At 40.7% G+C, this 13,766-nt stretch overlaps 1 protein-coding gene across 16 annotated transcripts in view; it reads right to left on the reverse strand.

Annotated features, from left to right (window-relative positions):
• Positions 1-13,766, reverse strand: part of LOC134532816 (uncharacterized) — a 237,678-nt gene that overhangs the window by 98,436 nt on the left and 125,476 nt on the right. For 2 of the 16 annotated variants that reach the window (XM_063369719.1, XM_063369715.1), the window contains exon 1: positions 4,340-4,532. The exons of 11 other annotated variants lie outside the window; for them this stretch is intronic. The gene's annotated coding sequence lies outside the window, so the exon portion shown is untranslated. Of the gene's footprint in view, positions 1-4,339; positions 4,535-13,766 lie in introns of those variants that run through there. 3 more of the 16 variants (XM_063369710.1, XM_063369704.1, XM_063369716.1) reach the window with 3 other exon arrangements.

Genomic DNA, 13,766 nt, shown 5'->3' on the forward strand with positions numbered 1-13,766 from the left:
TTTATATTTTATGTATCAGATTGGAAGTGATTCGTAAAAAAAATTACGGCAGTTATCGTGTCCACAAAAATGTGATTATACACACATACACACACACACACTTTTGAGTTGAGATTGTTTTGGGGTGAAACGAACAACTATTTAAAAAAATTTCCTGTAGTCGCACCATGGAAACGGCTACAATATGTAGTATTTCTTCCAAATCTACCTAAAAAAAAATCGCTTGTGTAAATTCATGCGATCCGAATGAAAATAACACTTATTTTTTCTCTCGCGATTATTTATTTACATAAAACCTACCATTCACCGACCGCAAAACCACTTTAAACTATGTTTGGGCTACAATTGATGACGAAACACAATAGGTAATAATAATCTAGTACTCGCTGACGATAACCATCTCAATTACTTCAGCACTGAAATTCCACACCTTATACTAAAAAACCACGTCAAAAGACACGGTAACACACTCAGAACTCAATGAAATACTTACAGTAGGCGCAGTCAGTGGCGTAGCCAGGATTTGTGTATGGGGGGTGTTAAGAAGCATAGCCCCCCCCCCCCGTATAAAAGCAGGGGTCCGGGGGTCCTCCCCCAAAATTTGGAGTTTAAGGTGTAAAATAGTGCTATTTTAGCAGTTTTCGGTACTTAAATTTAAATATTGTAATGGTAAAATTTTTATTAATTTTTAATATGAAATTTGTTTGAGTGATGAATAAGAAATTTAATTAAAGATTTGGTGCTAAGGGGGGAGGGGGGGTTAACCCCTACCCCCCCCCCTGGCTACGCCCCTGGGCGCAGTAGCTGTATCTGAATGCTTGGGGGGACTATGAAACCATCCTAAACTAAGAGCAAGGTGTTACCTTTTCAGTTACAAACATTTTTTTTAAACTCTTGAAGTGTACAGAAAATAATAAATAAATTCAATTGTCACCATGCTGTAATATGCGCCTACTGTAGCACACTTTGTGTAGCACCGCAGAGCCCTTGGAGCAGGTTGGCGCATTACATCAGCAGCACGACATTCCTGGGTAGAAAGCTACTTCTCCACAGCGAGTTGTTGGATCAGTGACGCCGTCCGAATGCACCCACGAGTGTGACTAATACAAGACTGACTATGTCGCGCCTCTTGCGCAACATTATTTGACAAACCTACAGCTCGACTTACGACGTGATTTAAGCGATTCTGGCCGAGGAATAAGTTGGTCGATGGAAGTAAGCCAACAGGTTCAGCTCTGACCGGTTATAAAGTTGGCATGTAAATGTACGGAAGGCTAGTCGGCCGTCCACGTAAAATATATAAGATTTCGTGACACCACTTCTACCGCTTTTAGATTACGTAAAAAAAAATCATTTGTCGATTTTATAATTATATACCGTGTGTCATATATTTCGCCAGTTCGACGCTAGTTCCATTGAACACTGGATATCTGGCACTTGCTTGCCTCTAAAAATAGCTTTGATTTCCAATAAACCTATCGTCGAATATTATTATGCTTGCAAATATATATTTTGGCGTAGAAAAGTAGGGATGACTAACCGTCATCAGAATATGCAACTCAAATTTCAAAAAATTAATAACAAACTTTTTTTGTAGTTTTTATTTAATTTTGCAAGGAGTAAAAATGCATCATTATCGTAATACTTATTTCAAATACTAACTAAAACACGAATATGTTGAAAAAGATGATGTTATAACGACTAAGCCTCATTCGGCAACTAAAGAATAAAATTTGGTTCACGTCCAACTGTTCGCCGTACCTGGTGCCACTTCTTCCACACAAATACAAAACACACACATATTAACATAAATATTAATACATACATATATTTCCATGTGTAAAAAGGTAGGGTACGTGTCACTATTTTTGGTCACGTCATAAATAATGCGGCAACTGAACGTCACTAACTTCTCCGGACTCACTACATGTATGTATTGTGCACATAGTTTTAGCAGAAATTCAATTATTATGTTGCCATTAATTCAACAAATACAATGAGAATTGCTCATTTTACAAGACAACTCACTTAACACAACTAAGAAAAAATATATAATGCTTTGTTACGAAATAGAAATCAAACCTGTACAATAGCTAGGCTAAAATGAAAATGTATTTTAAATCGGACAGCAAATTTCCGGATAATGTGCGATTCAACGAAGATTGGCAAACACAGCAAAATCTGTCCCTAGACCAGATCAACTTATTTAAATTTTACATCAAATTTGTGTCACAGAAGCAGAACAGTATGTTCCTACGACAATGTACAACATCATACCGCAATTACAGAAATATGTTTGTTCTATAAAGACACCAGTTACCGAGGAATATAATGCATATTTTAAAAATCAATCAGCCTAGTGCGACGGTTAGAAATGTAACATTTATGAATAATGAACACATCGCTGAATACCTACTTCTAACTCGTTATATATCCTGCTGAGTAAATGAATACACGTGTTCTACCCCTGCAGCGTGACGCCCGCAAACGACGAGTGCGTTGCGTGTTGCAGTCTCTTCAGGGTTCGCACTTTAGGTACATTACTGCAAAGGGTGGAAAAAACAAGTGTTAAAGGAATAACAAATTCATAACTCCCTTAGTAGGCACACTATCAAATTCGTTCGATTTGTTTGTAAACCTTATAAATATTATCTAAAACTTTACTTTGAAACACTTTTTTTTATACAACCAACCTTTGTTGCTAAGGTTGGAAAAAACAGAGGTTAAAGAACCAAAAAATGTATAACTCCCTTATTAAGTTAACTATAAAATTTATAACAATCATCTGTAGTTCTTCTAAAGATGATCTAAAACTTTGGTCTGCAAAAATTTTTGATAAGAAGAACCATTACGTAATTCAATAGTTTGAAAGACACGGAGTTGGGAGTAGATAAACATAACTTCCGTACCATGTACACTGTTCTCATTTATTTTAAATTTTCTAAATATTACATAAAATTTCTGTAAACGTAAATTTGTATGTAACTTATCATTACTGACAGGAGTGGAACTAACATGAGTTGAAAGAAAAAAACAAATCGTTTTAGTAGGTTAGTATTAAACTCAGCATATTTTATTGTAAAAAATCCTCACAATTATCTAAAACCTTTGGCTGAAGCAATATTAGATGGGATGAACTACTGCCATAAAAAACAGAGGTAAAAATTTAAAAAAATACACGGCACAGCTCTAATCAAGGGTACAAATCTGCAGGATTCGCAAGGTGGGGGGGAAGGAAGAATGAATATGCTGTCCATGGGGTTTGCGCACATGGGTAACCGAAGTCAACTCACTAGGCAGTCTTGACCTGTATACACGCAATAGGCGGAACAATTGATGATATCAAAACTTTTGTCATAACGTATATCATCCTCGTTTCACAGCTACGATTGTCTCTACAGTGAGGGGCTCTTTGATTCAAAAGAGGGCCAGACCCCAAACCCCTCGCCCGGATCTGCGTCCATGACTCTCATCAATTAACAAGTATAAGCAATAAACTGTTGATGAAAACGAAATAATTACACTTCCACCTCACGAAATCTAACAGAATTCAAATATATTCATTTGACAAAAAAATTTTTTTAGCAGGGGTGACATACAGGGCTTCATTAGAATGCCCACAGCCACTGCACACAGGTAGTTATTGCTTGTTCGAGAGCAGGCGTCATGACGAAATGTACAGCAACGATTTGTTTTCAAGTACGCCCAGTTCTGGATAATACGGCTGACGTTTAAAATATAATTTGTTCTTTCTGGACTGTGCTCTCTGCTGTTGGGAATAAAAAAAGAAACGAAAGCAAACACGAGTTGAAGCAAGGTGAACAAGTTGCCGGGAATGTGCAATCACTGGAGGGTCCGCCGAGGCACTTCTGGAGCTCCCACACAAGAGCACGCGCGCGAATTGCTTTTCAAGTCTCCCTCCTCACTTCTCACTTCCCCGCGCATTAACCACGGCTTGGATTATAATCTTCAAAAACTAGACGCGCACATTCACGTATAAAGATACAAAATATTCCGTATCAAATATTTCCTGAACATGCGTATCAAATTCGATCACAGATTTGAAGGCAGAAAGTGTTAGGAAAAGGCACATAAAATCTATACCTACAGGCATACATATATTAATCATGTATTAAAATAAATTACAAATATTTATTTTTCTGACCTCGTTCCGGAACAGGCGTAAAATAAGGAGCAGCCACACCGCGCAATCGCCACTTCAGCAGAAAAACTCATATCAGATTGCTTTACATTAAGAAGTTTTCCGTTGCCTTTATCATATCTGTTATCATTTTATATCATATCAGACTAAGATTGTATAATACTGTAAAAAATTTACCTTGCTATTGTTTGTCTTTTTAAAAGGTTTTCCTCGAGAAATGTTTCACTATTTACGTAGCACAATCACGCACTAGACGTTTTGTCTTCCCCACCATTAACCACAAAAAAAAGAAAGAAATACATATGCAATGAGTGGATAAGTAATTCACTCCGCTCGGCTCTCTCAACACGTGCGGCCGCGCGCCACGGACTGACTGAACGCTGACAGCCGCGTGGAGCGTGAAGGCCTCGCGGCGACGCCGAAGGTCACCGCCGAGCATGCGCTGGCGCGATCTAGCGTCGCACGCTGGAACTACGTTTACACCCAGCCGCCGCTAAACGCCGTGCGCGCCCAGCCAATATATTTGTATTTATTTAGTATCGTCTTTATTGGTGGCGAAGTTAAGGCGATTGGCTTTTTATTACACTTAAACACATAAACTGCTATTACATCATACATTAAAATTTTACAAAAATATTACTAACAGTATTATTAACATAATATATGATAAAATGGGTATTAAGATACAAAGCAGAATTAAGCTTTAACTAAATGTTCAAATATAAGAGGCGACCATTACAAAATTTAAACAAAAAGTTAATTTACAGGTAACTAAAAATTATTCAAAGGCATAAATGTGCTGAAAAGTAATTAACACTCAAAAAATCCAACGTTGCCAAAACAAGAGTAGTATTATACTAAAAACAGTCACTCACACATTCACACACAGATTCAAACAGTCGGTAGGACACGAAGTGATCATGGTAAGTAGATGTTGTTCCAAAGATATTTTTTTTTCATCCTGTGTTTGAAATTAGCTAATTTTTCTGATTGCCTTGTCGCCTGGTCTAGTTCGTTCCAAAGCCTTCTACTCGTGGCCAGTGGCGGACCTAGACTCTGCGGGGCCCTGGACAATTTATTTCAGCGGGCCCCTTGTATCTCGGTGGAGGGGGGGGGGGGGGGTCTTATCAGACTGGAGTATGGAATACCACTAGGGAAAGGGGGATTTGTGGTCACTCTCCCGGAAAATTAGAAAATTAAACTTAATTTTGTTTTCAATTTTTTTCCGTTTGGAACTGCCAGAATCATATTTCCTACCAAAGTCACGATCACGAGAGGTAATTGTAAATTAATCTGACAAACTAACAAATAAAAATTTCAGCCTTTATTATGAAATTGTCTAATTAAAAATAACTAGCCCTGTTAATAAATATCATTGAAAGTAGTTACAACAAAATAACAGGACGAACGAATAGAGATTCAAAATGTGCACTGCACGATACATGACTTAATATTTCCACTGATCTGGCGACACTGAAATAATAAAACTCGGTCTGTAACGCGTACGTTCACACCCCCTCCACTTTTGAATATCGTAAAAGGGAAGGGAAGGCTAATTATCAGCCGCTGACTACAGTCACATAAATTGAGAAGGTTGAGAGGAACTTTAGGGTAGATATACATAGCGACCTATACTTTCAATTCCTTTTATAATATAATAATAATAATAATGGTAATATAAACATAAAACAAAAAAAAAGTACAACTGTATGTACTTTTCACCGCCCTTCCCCCGAGATATATCAGAGGGAAACGACACTCAGAGCAAAGCCTTGTTGTCGCGGTATCTGTGATAACTGTAACCTGAAGCAAACACTAATCAGCATCGCAGGCTGGCAAGTGTCAGGTAATGTGAACCACATATTGCCAACCCGATTATCTGACACTCGTCCCCTGCATGTTGCGGGTAATGCATATAAAAGAGGTTCTAATAAACATTAGGGGTGTACACCTTACATGACAGGTGCCAGGGTGAGGGCAGACGCGGGGCCCCACTAGACGCGGGGCCCCACTAGGCGCGGGGCCCTGGGCGATTGCCCGGGTCGCCCGGCCCTGGATCCGCCCCTGCTCGTGGCTGAAAAAGATCCTGATAAAAACATTTGGATGAATGTACGGAGATTGCTAGCAGAGAGTTGCGTGTGGAACGTGTGTCATTGGTATGGTAACTGTATGAAATTAATATTGGCTGACAGATGAGGTGATCCCGGCTGTAGTTCTTTGCAAGCAAGGATAAGCGTGTACAAATTACGTCTTTCAGTGAATTTGAATTATTTTATCTGCTGATAATATTGGGTTAGATGATCTCGGAATTTAAGGTTAAAAATAAGTCTTACACAGCAGTTTTGGAGATTCTGGAGTCGCTTTACTAGTTTATCAGGAAACAAAACATCTCAATAATCAAAGTGAGGCATAATTAAGGCCTGGACAAGAATAGTTTTAATACTAGGAGAGAGCAAAAAAAATTTTTTTTACCCCTGCAATTTATTTCTAGAGTTTTGTAATATTGCATTTAGCTGATATGAACTGGGAGATTGAAGAAAATCATATCATATCTTATGTTCTTGTAATATTCAACACAGTAGATATAAAATTCACGCATATTGCAAAAAAAATTCCGACAACTGTATGAGATCCCACGCAGCTAACACGACGGTCACTTTCACTTATCCGTTGTGACAGATTTCGCATGTGAAACACGTGATAAAAAAAATACAAAGAATTCTGTTTCTTATATTTAAAAGTATCATGACGTTGAAACATATATAAAAAAATCTTAATGTCTTAAGTATGAGTAGCATACAGTAGTAGCTTGAAAAGTTTTGTTTTATCCAAGGTTCGATTTAGCGTATGCAAACTGGACAAACTGTCGAGACAAGGAGGCAAAACAACGGACAGTCGAGTGATGGCGGAAGGAAAGGACCGGCCCGTGGGCAGCGAGAAGCCTAAGATGTGCATCAAGTTCTGTCCCTGCCCGAACACGGCCAACCTCGGGATTTGTTTTATTTTTGCGCACGAAAAATTAATTGAAATATTAAAAGTGGTCGGTTAGGTTAGCTACATTAAAACACTTTAAAACACTATGGACGGTTAGTTAGGTTAGTATAGCAACATTAAAATAAACAGAGAAATATGAATATATATAAATAAACTCGAGGTTGGCCGAAGGTTAATATTCGGGCGTGTTCGGGCAGGGACAGAACTTGATGTACATCTTAGGCTTCCCTCGGGCAGCACGCTAGGACGCAAACCACGCAGCGGCGACACTGACGGCTCACTTGACAACACAGCAGTGTCGACAGTCGTGCACACTCCGCATGTCGGATCTTGGCGGGGGTCGCCGGAGGTAGCGCGGCGGCGCGGCTGCCCTGAGGCCGCCGGTAAGGGTCGCGGGTCAAGTACGTCTCGTCTGTCCTACTGCCTCGTGTCACGGTCTTCAAAATACTTACACACACAGCCAGTTTTACGCCTCATTCTTCTAGTAGGAGGAAGTATATCCGAAAGAATGGCGAGCTATGAAATCGCCCTAGAAAAATTAACAACAACAAAAAATGCTTGAAATTTCATATCTGTTATGCAGGAAATACTAAATTAGGATTGAATTTATTATTTTTATCAAGAATAAATCCAACTGTCAATAAACTTTCAGACATCCTGCGTCTACTGTAATTACCAACCAAATTATGCTCTTTAATCGCAATGATGTTACGTTATTCAATACTCGTGTGTTTAAAAGATTCAAGTTTCTGTGTTACTCCTCTGTTGTTAGGCTGAATATTCCGAGAAGTGAACCCTTACAGTGTAACTTGTAAGAGCTGAAAGGTATATTAACATTTCTTCATTAAGCATTCCTACGAACTTTGCCTTTGCGTTTGTTGTGGCCATCTGTTCATCAACAGGAGCTGTCCAAGATGTGACAGACATCAACCTTGTGGTGATGCACTCACGCCTTGTCCCGCTGCTATGATTTATTGTACGACCTCCTGGGCAGTAAGGCGCAATAATGAAGTAAAGATTGACGTGGACGACGTATAGAGTAGTAATGACGAGAGCTAGATGGATGGCGATGAATTACGTGCGCCTGCGCACAGACAAGAAGATACGACCAAGCGGCGACCGCCCGGGCACACGGCGATCAGAGTTGTGCGCCGTTAACAATATTTACGGCCGTCGTAACTAGATACATGGTAGCCGCGGACCGCGACGTCCTACAACCAGCATCGTGGGGTTGCGGAGAGGGAGGGGACAGCGGTCAGGTGCGCCTCAAACAGCACCTGGTGCTTCAACTGAGATGATACCCGCATCTCTTCCTGCAAAACCACTCCACGTATTTGCACACACCTTGAATAGCTAATATAACAGTTTCTTCTTGGTACACTGTTAGAAGTTAACTAAATAAATTGACCTTTCAACGAAGAAAGTACCACGAATAAACGAAGGCGTCTTCGTAGTTTCAGATAGCCGGATGTTCGTAGAAACAACGAACGATTCCGTCTTCCGAGTGTCGTGATTAATAGCTAGTAACAGGGTAAATATGCAAGTGAAAGGAAGAAGCGTGATTTGGTTGTACACTTATAAGTTTTTGAAGGTTTATTTTATACTCTAAAATGATCCTTATAAGTTTATCTTCAATGAAAGATAACTCAGTATCCGTGAATTTACGAAGAAAACCGTAAATTAACGAAAATTCCCGGGTAATTTGTTATCAGCATTCTTCGTAAATGTGAGCTGAAAAATTTTACAGTGTACGTACTTGGTTATCGTTGACAGTTTATACAATATTCTCTCTTTTTTCGATTATTCGAAGAATGTTCAGTTGGCGGATTATGATCCTTCAAGGTTAGGCAAACATGTATTACAACCGCATTAAAACCAGGTTATGTGCTGTGTCTAATTTTAATATAAGGTTATAATTAACGTTAATTCTAATCTTGCGATTATGGACTCATGAAGAGACATTCACAGAGAATACTGCACGGTACAAATATGTTTCGCTCTTGCCATCTTACCTATGCATAGGCTACTTAGCTTGAATTTCCTGCTGCTACAACACCAACCATTACGCAAGCATCCTCTGCTGTTTAGCAACTTCTCGTGAGAGAGCATTATGGATTTCCAACGTGTGGCCCGCAGCACAGTTCCGCATGCCACGGGTTGTAGGTCACGCACGACCAGAGTGCTGCCAACTGTGTGGCGACGGGCGACTAGTTTTACCGCCCTGTCGCAAAGACTCTGCGCCGGTGACCGCGCGCCGACCGCACGTCTGCTCAGTTTACGTGTTGCATGCCGGGAAACTGTGTCGAGAGAAGACCACGCTCAAAGGTGTCCCTTGGACAGGTGACCTTTCAGGATGATCAGGCTACTGCCGTGTTGGAGACCTACAGTTACAGTCTAGTGGCCATCTCGTAAGTGGAGGAAGGTGTAAGTTTCGGGATTTATCATTGGACAACATATGAGAGAAAGGTCACATTTCCAAGGGGAATTTCATGTTTTACACTGTTTAGGAACTTTATGCGTTTCAAAAAATCATGGAAAGTGAATGACCTTTCCTAGTTTTCTTTATGTTATGTAGAAGCCTTAATATCCCGAAAGGTCATCTTTCGGAGGAAACGCCCCGAAGTGAACAGGCAAGTTCCACCAAGCAAGTATCTCATAGTTGTGAACGATTTATAGATCAAGTGTATTGTAATAAATGTTTATAGTTTTTTTGACAGTGTCACTACTTCATAGACACTATTTATATTTGTTTTGAGTGCAATAACGACACATTCATGGTGTATCGTGCTGTTCTTGCAATCAAGGGATTGTATACTTATATCTGAGTCAAGGCTAGTGTTTAGTTGAAGACCAGTCATAACTGAATAAATTGCACGGTAACTGATCAAGTTTATGGCCCAAATTGTAAAGGGAGTTTGTTAAAAAAAATTTTTTATAGTAGAACTCAGTATTTTACCACTATCTCTGTTGCATTTTTCCCCCTTGTGCCACGCTCCTGTCAGTGTTAAGGGGACGGGTTACATCCTAAAAATACAGCTTTAAAATTAAATATGGAAACCAAACTTCTCAACTGCCCTCAAAGTATTCTTGAGTGTTTTTCGTAAACAGACAACACTCGTATATCGCGTGGGTTTTTTTCTGAAGCGCTTTAACACCGTACGTGTGCCCAGTACAGGTAGGCGCAGCTGATAATAAACCTCTGGTAAGGGCGAAAGCGAGGTTTCGCATCGCACATTTGTGCACGGACGACAAAAGGGAACTTGCCCTGGGGGGGTTGGATCGAACCACCGACCCTCGCCACGGGAGTTTTCCCTTGGTTTCTCTCGATGGCCGTGCGCTCCCAGAAACCACCCTCCTCGGGCAGTGAAGCTGGCCCCGGGCGGGGAGAGAGGGAGTCTCCTTGACATTTGAGACGCGGGGGGCAGCGCACGGGGCCAAGGATGGCGCAGTCCCGTCGCGGCATCCCGGGAGGGAGCGACGCGCCCGCATCTGGCGACGAGTCTGCGAACCTGCCCTAGCGATAGCTATTAACATAGCTTTGCATCACAATTTCAAAAATACGCGTTTTTCTCAACAACACAAACTTTAACTATTGATATTTTAAAATAAATAAACCGAATTTTACTTTTTTTCTTAAATGTGGTACTAAAGCACCTTCCAGCTAATTTTTAAGGCATCTGACTTATTTCTGTCAGACGAATTTACAGACAATTTAAAACTGACAAATAATATTAACTACAGTAACGAGAAGTTTTTTTGTGTGCTAAAAATAAACTTTAAGTTAGATATTTTTAAAAGATAAAAGCTTAAACTACGTACAAATAGGCTCATTCAGTAAGCATAAAACAGGCACTTAAACATGTATTTATCATCGTATTACATCTGCATGTACATTATTTTATAATCGCTTCCAGTTTTTATTTGTATGAGCCTGAAAACTGAAGATAATAAAACCCAGATGTGAACAGTTTAGTCAGGATTTGAAACTAAAAAGCTCTCCCCAAAATTTGTTTACACAATTGAATTAAATATGCATTATTAAGTTTTATCCCTTCTAAAAAAATCTTACGGCCGTTTTAATCTTATTTTATAGATATAAAATTGGTAAAGTACGTTCAGAAAATATTATGTGAACTCTTTATTTTTACGTTGCACTGACAACTGACATCACTAGGGACAGTAAGACACGAGTTCAGCACAGATTCCATGGTCCTTAAGACGTGTCCGTCTAAAAAGTAAGCTCAACGAAATGACCTCCATACGGGGGAAAAAAAAAACACACTCCCGCATGTTTAAAATTTGCTCTTGCGCAAAAAAAAACCCTCTAATAGTTCTTGTATCAACAAAGAGTTGCAGACAGGTTGATAATCAGAGTATGCAAACAGAATGTGAATTTATTTGTTTCAGGAAGACGCTCGTGCTATAATTTGCCATGTATCCCCACCACCACGAGGAATAAGGCAACAGCAGCTGCTGATTGCGCCATTGAGCACGCGCGCAGTAAGTAAGTTTCCACGCGACGTCGCGCGGACACATTTACGACGTCGCCGCGGACAGGTTGGCTCGGACCGTACGTAAACACGGCCGTCCGCACAGCCACGCTCGTAAACATGCCGGCGACACACGAAGTGCCCGACGAGGCGCGGGGAAATCACGGGGTCCCCTCCCCCCGGGCCGGCCCCCCATCCAAAACTATCGCCGTAAAGGACGCGGCTTTGTGCAACCGCGGCAGCCGTACAAGGAGCCGCTGCCCGAGTCGCTCAAGGCTGCCGGCTGGGCACATCCCGCCCGCCTGCGGGACTTGCACGCCGAACAGGGCGGTGCTCGCACAAAAGGACAGCGTGTTGGCACTGTTCGGCCACGAACAACACCGCATGTCCATACAAGAACGTCTCTGTCATGAATTCCGTGATTGGTTTAAATTTCTTTCACGGACATTATTGTACTTTGGTGCGCGAATCACACACAGCCACTCAAGCGCGGAAGCGAACGCGTCCTGAATGGCCAAGCAAATGAGGCAATTACGTCTCTTGCAGATGGTCAAGGATTAAAGATTGCAAGGAGGAAACCGTTGGCGCGGGCATACCATGTATCAGTCTAAGACGTATATGTACAACTAATGAAGTGTATGAGTCGGCAATGCGGTCATCAGTCAATCAACGGGTGATCTCGGCCCAAGTATACTAAAGCTCGTTAAATATAATCTACAGATTAATGAACCCACGAGATTTTCTAGTACTTCATCAGTTTTTTTAAAAAAAAATTGTTATTTACCTTAAATTAACTAAGCCATTTTATTTTCTCTTACTCGAGGTGGAAAAAGATATACAGCGTTTGGTAACCCATTTTAGCATTTTTTATATCGTCTAAAATAATTAAGACATTGAAAAAATAAACTTACATTGCATACATAACCCATAACCAAAGACCCATTAAGCTGATTTATATTAAAAAGTTTAGGGATAACAATCAAACAAATACAAATGGTAGTCTCAAGGCTTTTTAGCCATTAATAAACTTAAATATGTACTGTTTTAATAATATAGTAATTTATAATTACAGGGGAGGATATGGAATCATCGCACGACGAAACATATTCGTTTTAAAGATTCCGGATAACTATTGAAGCTGTGAAGGGAAAAAAGAAAAGAAAACAAACGATTCATCACGGCTGGAGCACGAAGAAGGAATGACGTGGTGCGAGGAGAACTGAGAGAGAACCCGCCCGCAGTGCCCGCAGTCCGGGTCCCGGGGCAGGGGTCAAGGGGCGCGTGACCTGGAATGGGCCGTGGAGGACGACCCGGTCACTGGCAGTCCCCCCTCCACCCTCCTCTCGCGGGCTAGTGAGAGGGCAATATGAGCGCGTGTGTGTGCGTGCTGGGTCACAACTCGCTCGTAGACGCCGCTACTTTCAACCACGACTTCAATCACAACACCAGACCACGAGGGAACACGTGACGTGGGAGTAACGAGTAACCAGAACATAAAAACGATGTATTTGTCTAAGGCGTGGGTGTCTGTTCCAAAGATAAAGCGACACTGGTTAGAAACTGCTTGGAAAAAATTATAACCTTAGAGGTTAGTTTAGTTATTTGAAATAAATTCGTTAGAAAAAGTCGTAAATAACACATCACGGAAACATAAGCAAAGTATTAGCTTGATACTTCATTATGACAAAAAAAAATTTTACTATATAAATGGGAAAGGTGGTGAGGGTGGTTCTCAATTCGACTTTAATAACATGGCCCAAATTCAACAATACCACCCCCCTACCTCTTACAAATTTGGATATCTAGGTATAACCCGTCCTATCACGGCAACGAAAGTAATTCCTAAGGTGCCCTTACCGGGCAGCAAACCAAAAAACCCCTCGCTTGCGCTTGCAAAATCGTAACTGTCAAACGTATTTAAATTCTACTCCCCTCTCCCTTCTTTTTTTTAGGGAATTATAAATTTTGTCGCCCCTGCAAAGAGCTAATAAAGTAACGAATTTCAAAAGTAAACTCCTGGTTTACACACCAGCGTGGTAGAATTCCTTTGCCGAACTGTTCGGAAGCCGCTTGCGAATCGTTTCTTGAAATAATTTTTTATTACGAACTTTCAGCGATCC

Source organism: Bacillus rossius, chromosome 6 (assembly GCF_032445375.1).
Source record: "Bacillus rossius redtenbacheri isolate Brsri chromosome 6, Brsri_v3, whole genome shotgun sequence".
Classification (NCBI taxonomy): Eukaryota; Metazoa; Arthropoda; class Insecta; order Phasmatodea; family Bacillidae; genus Bacillus; species Bacillus rossius.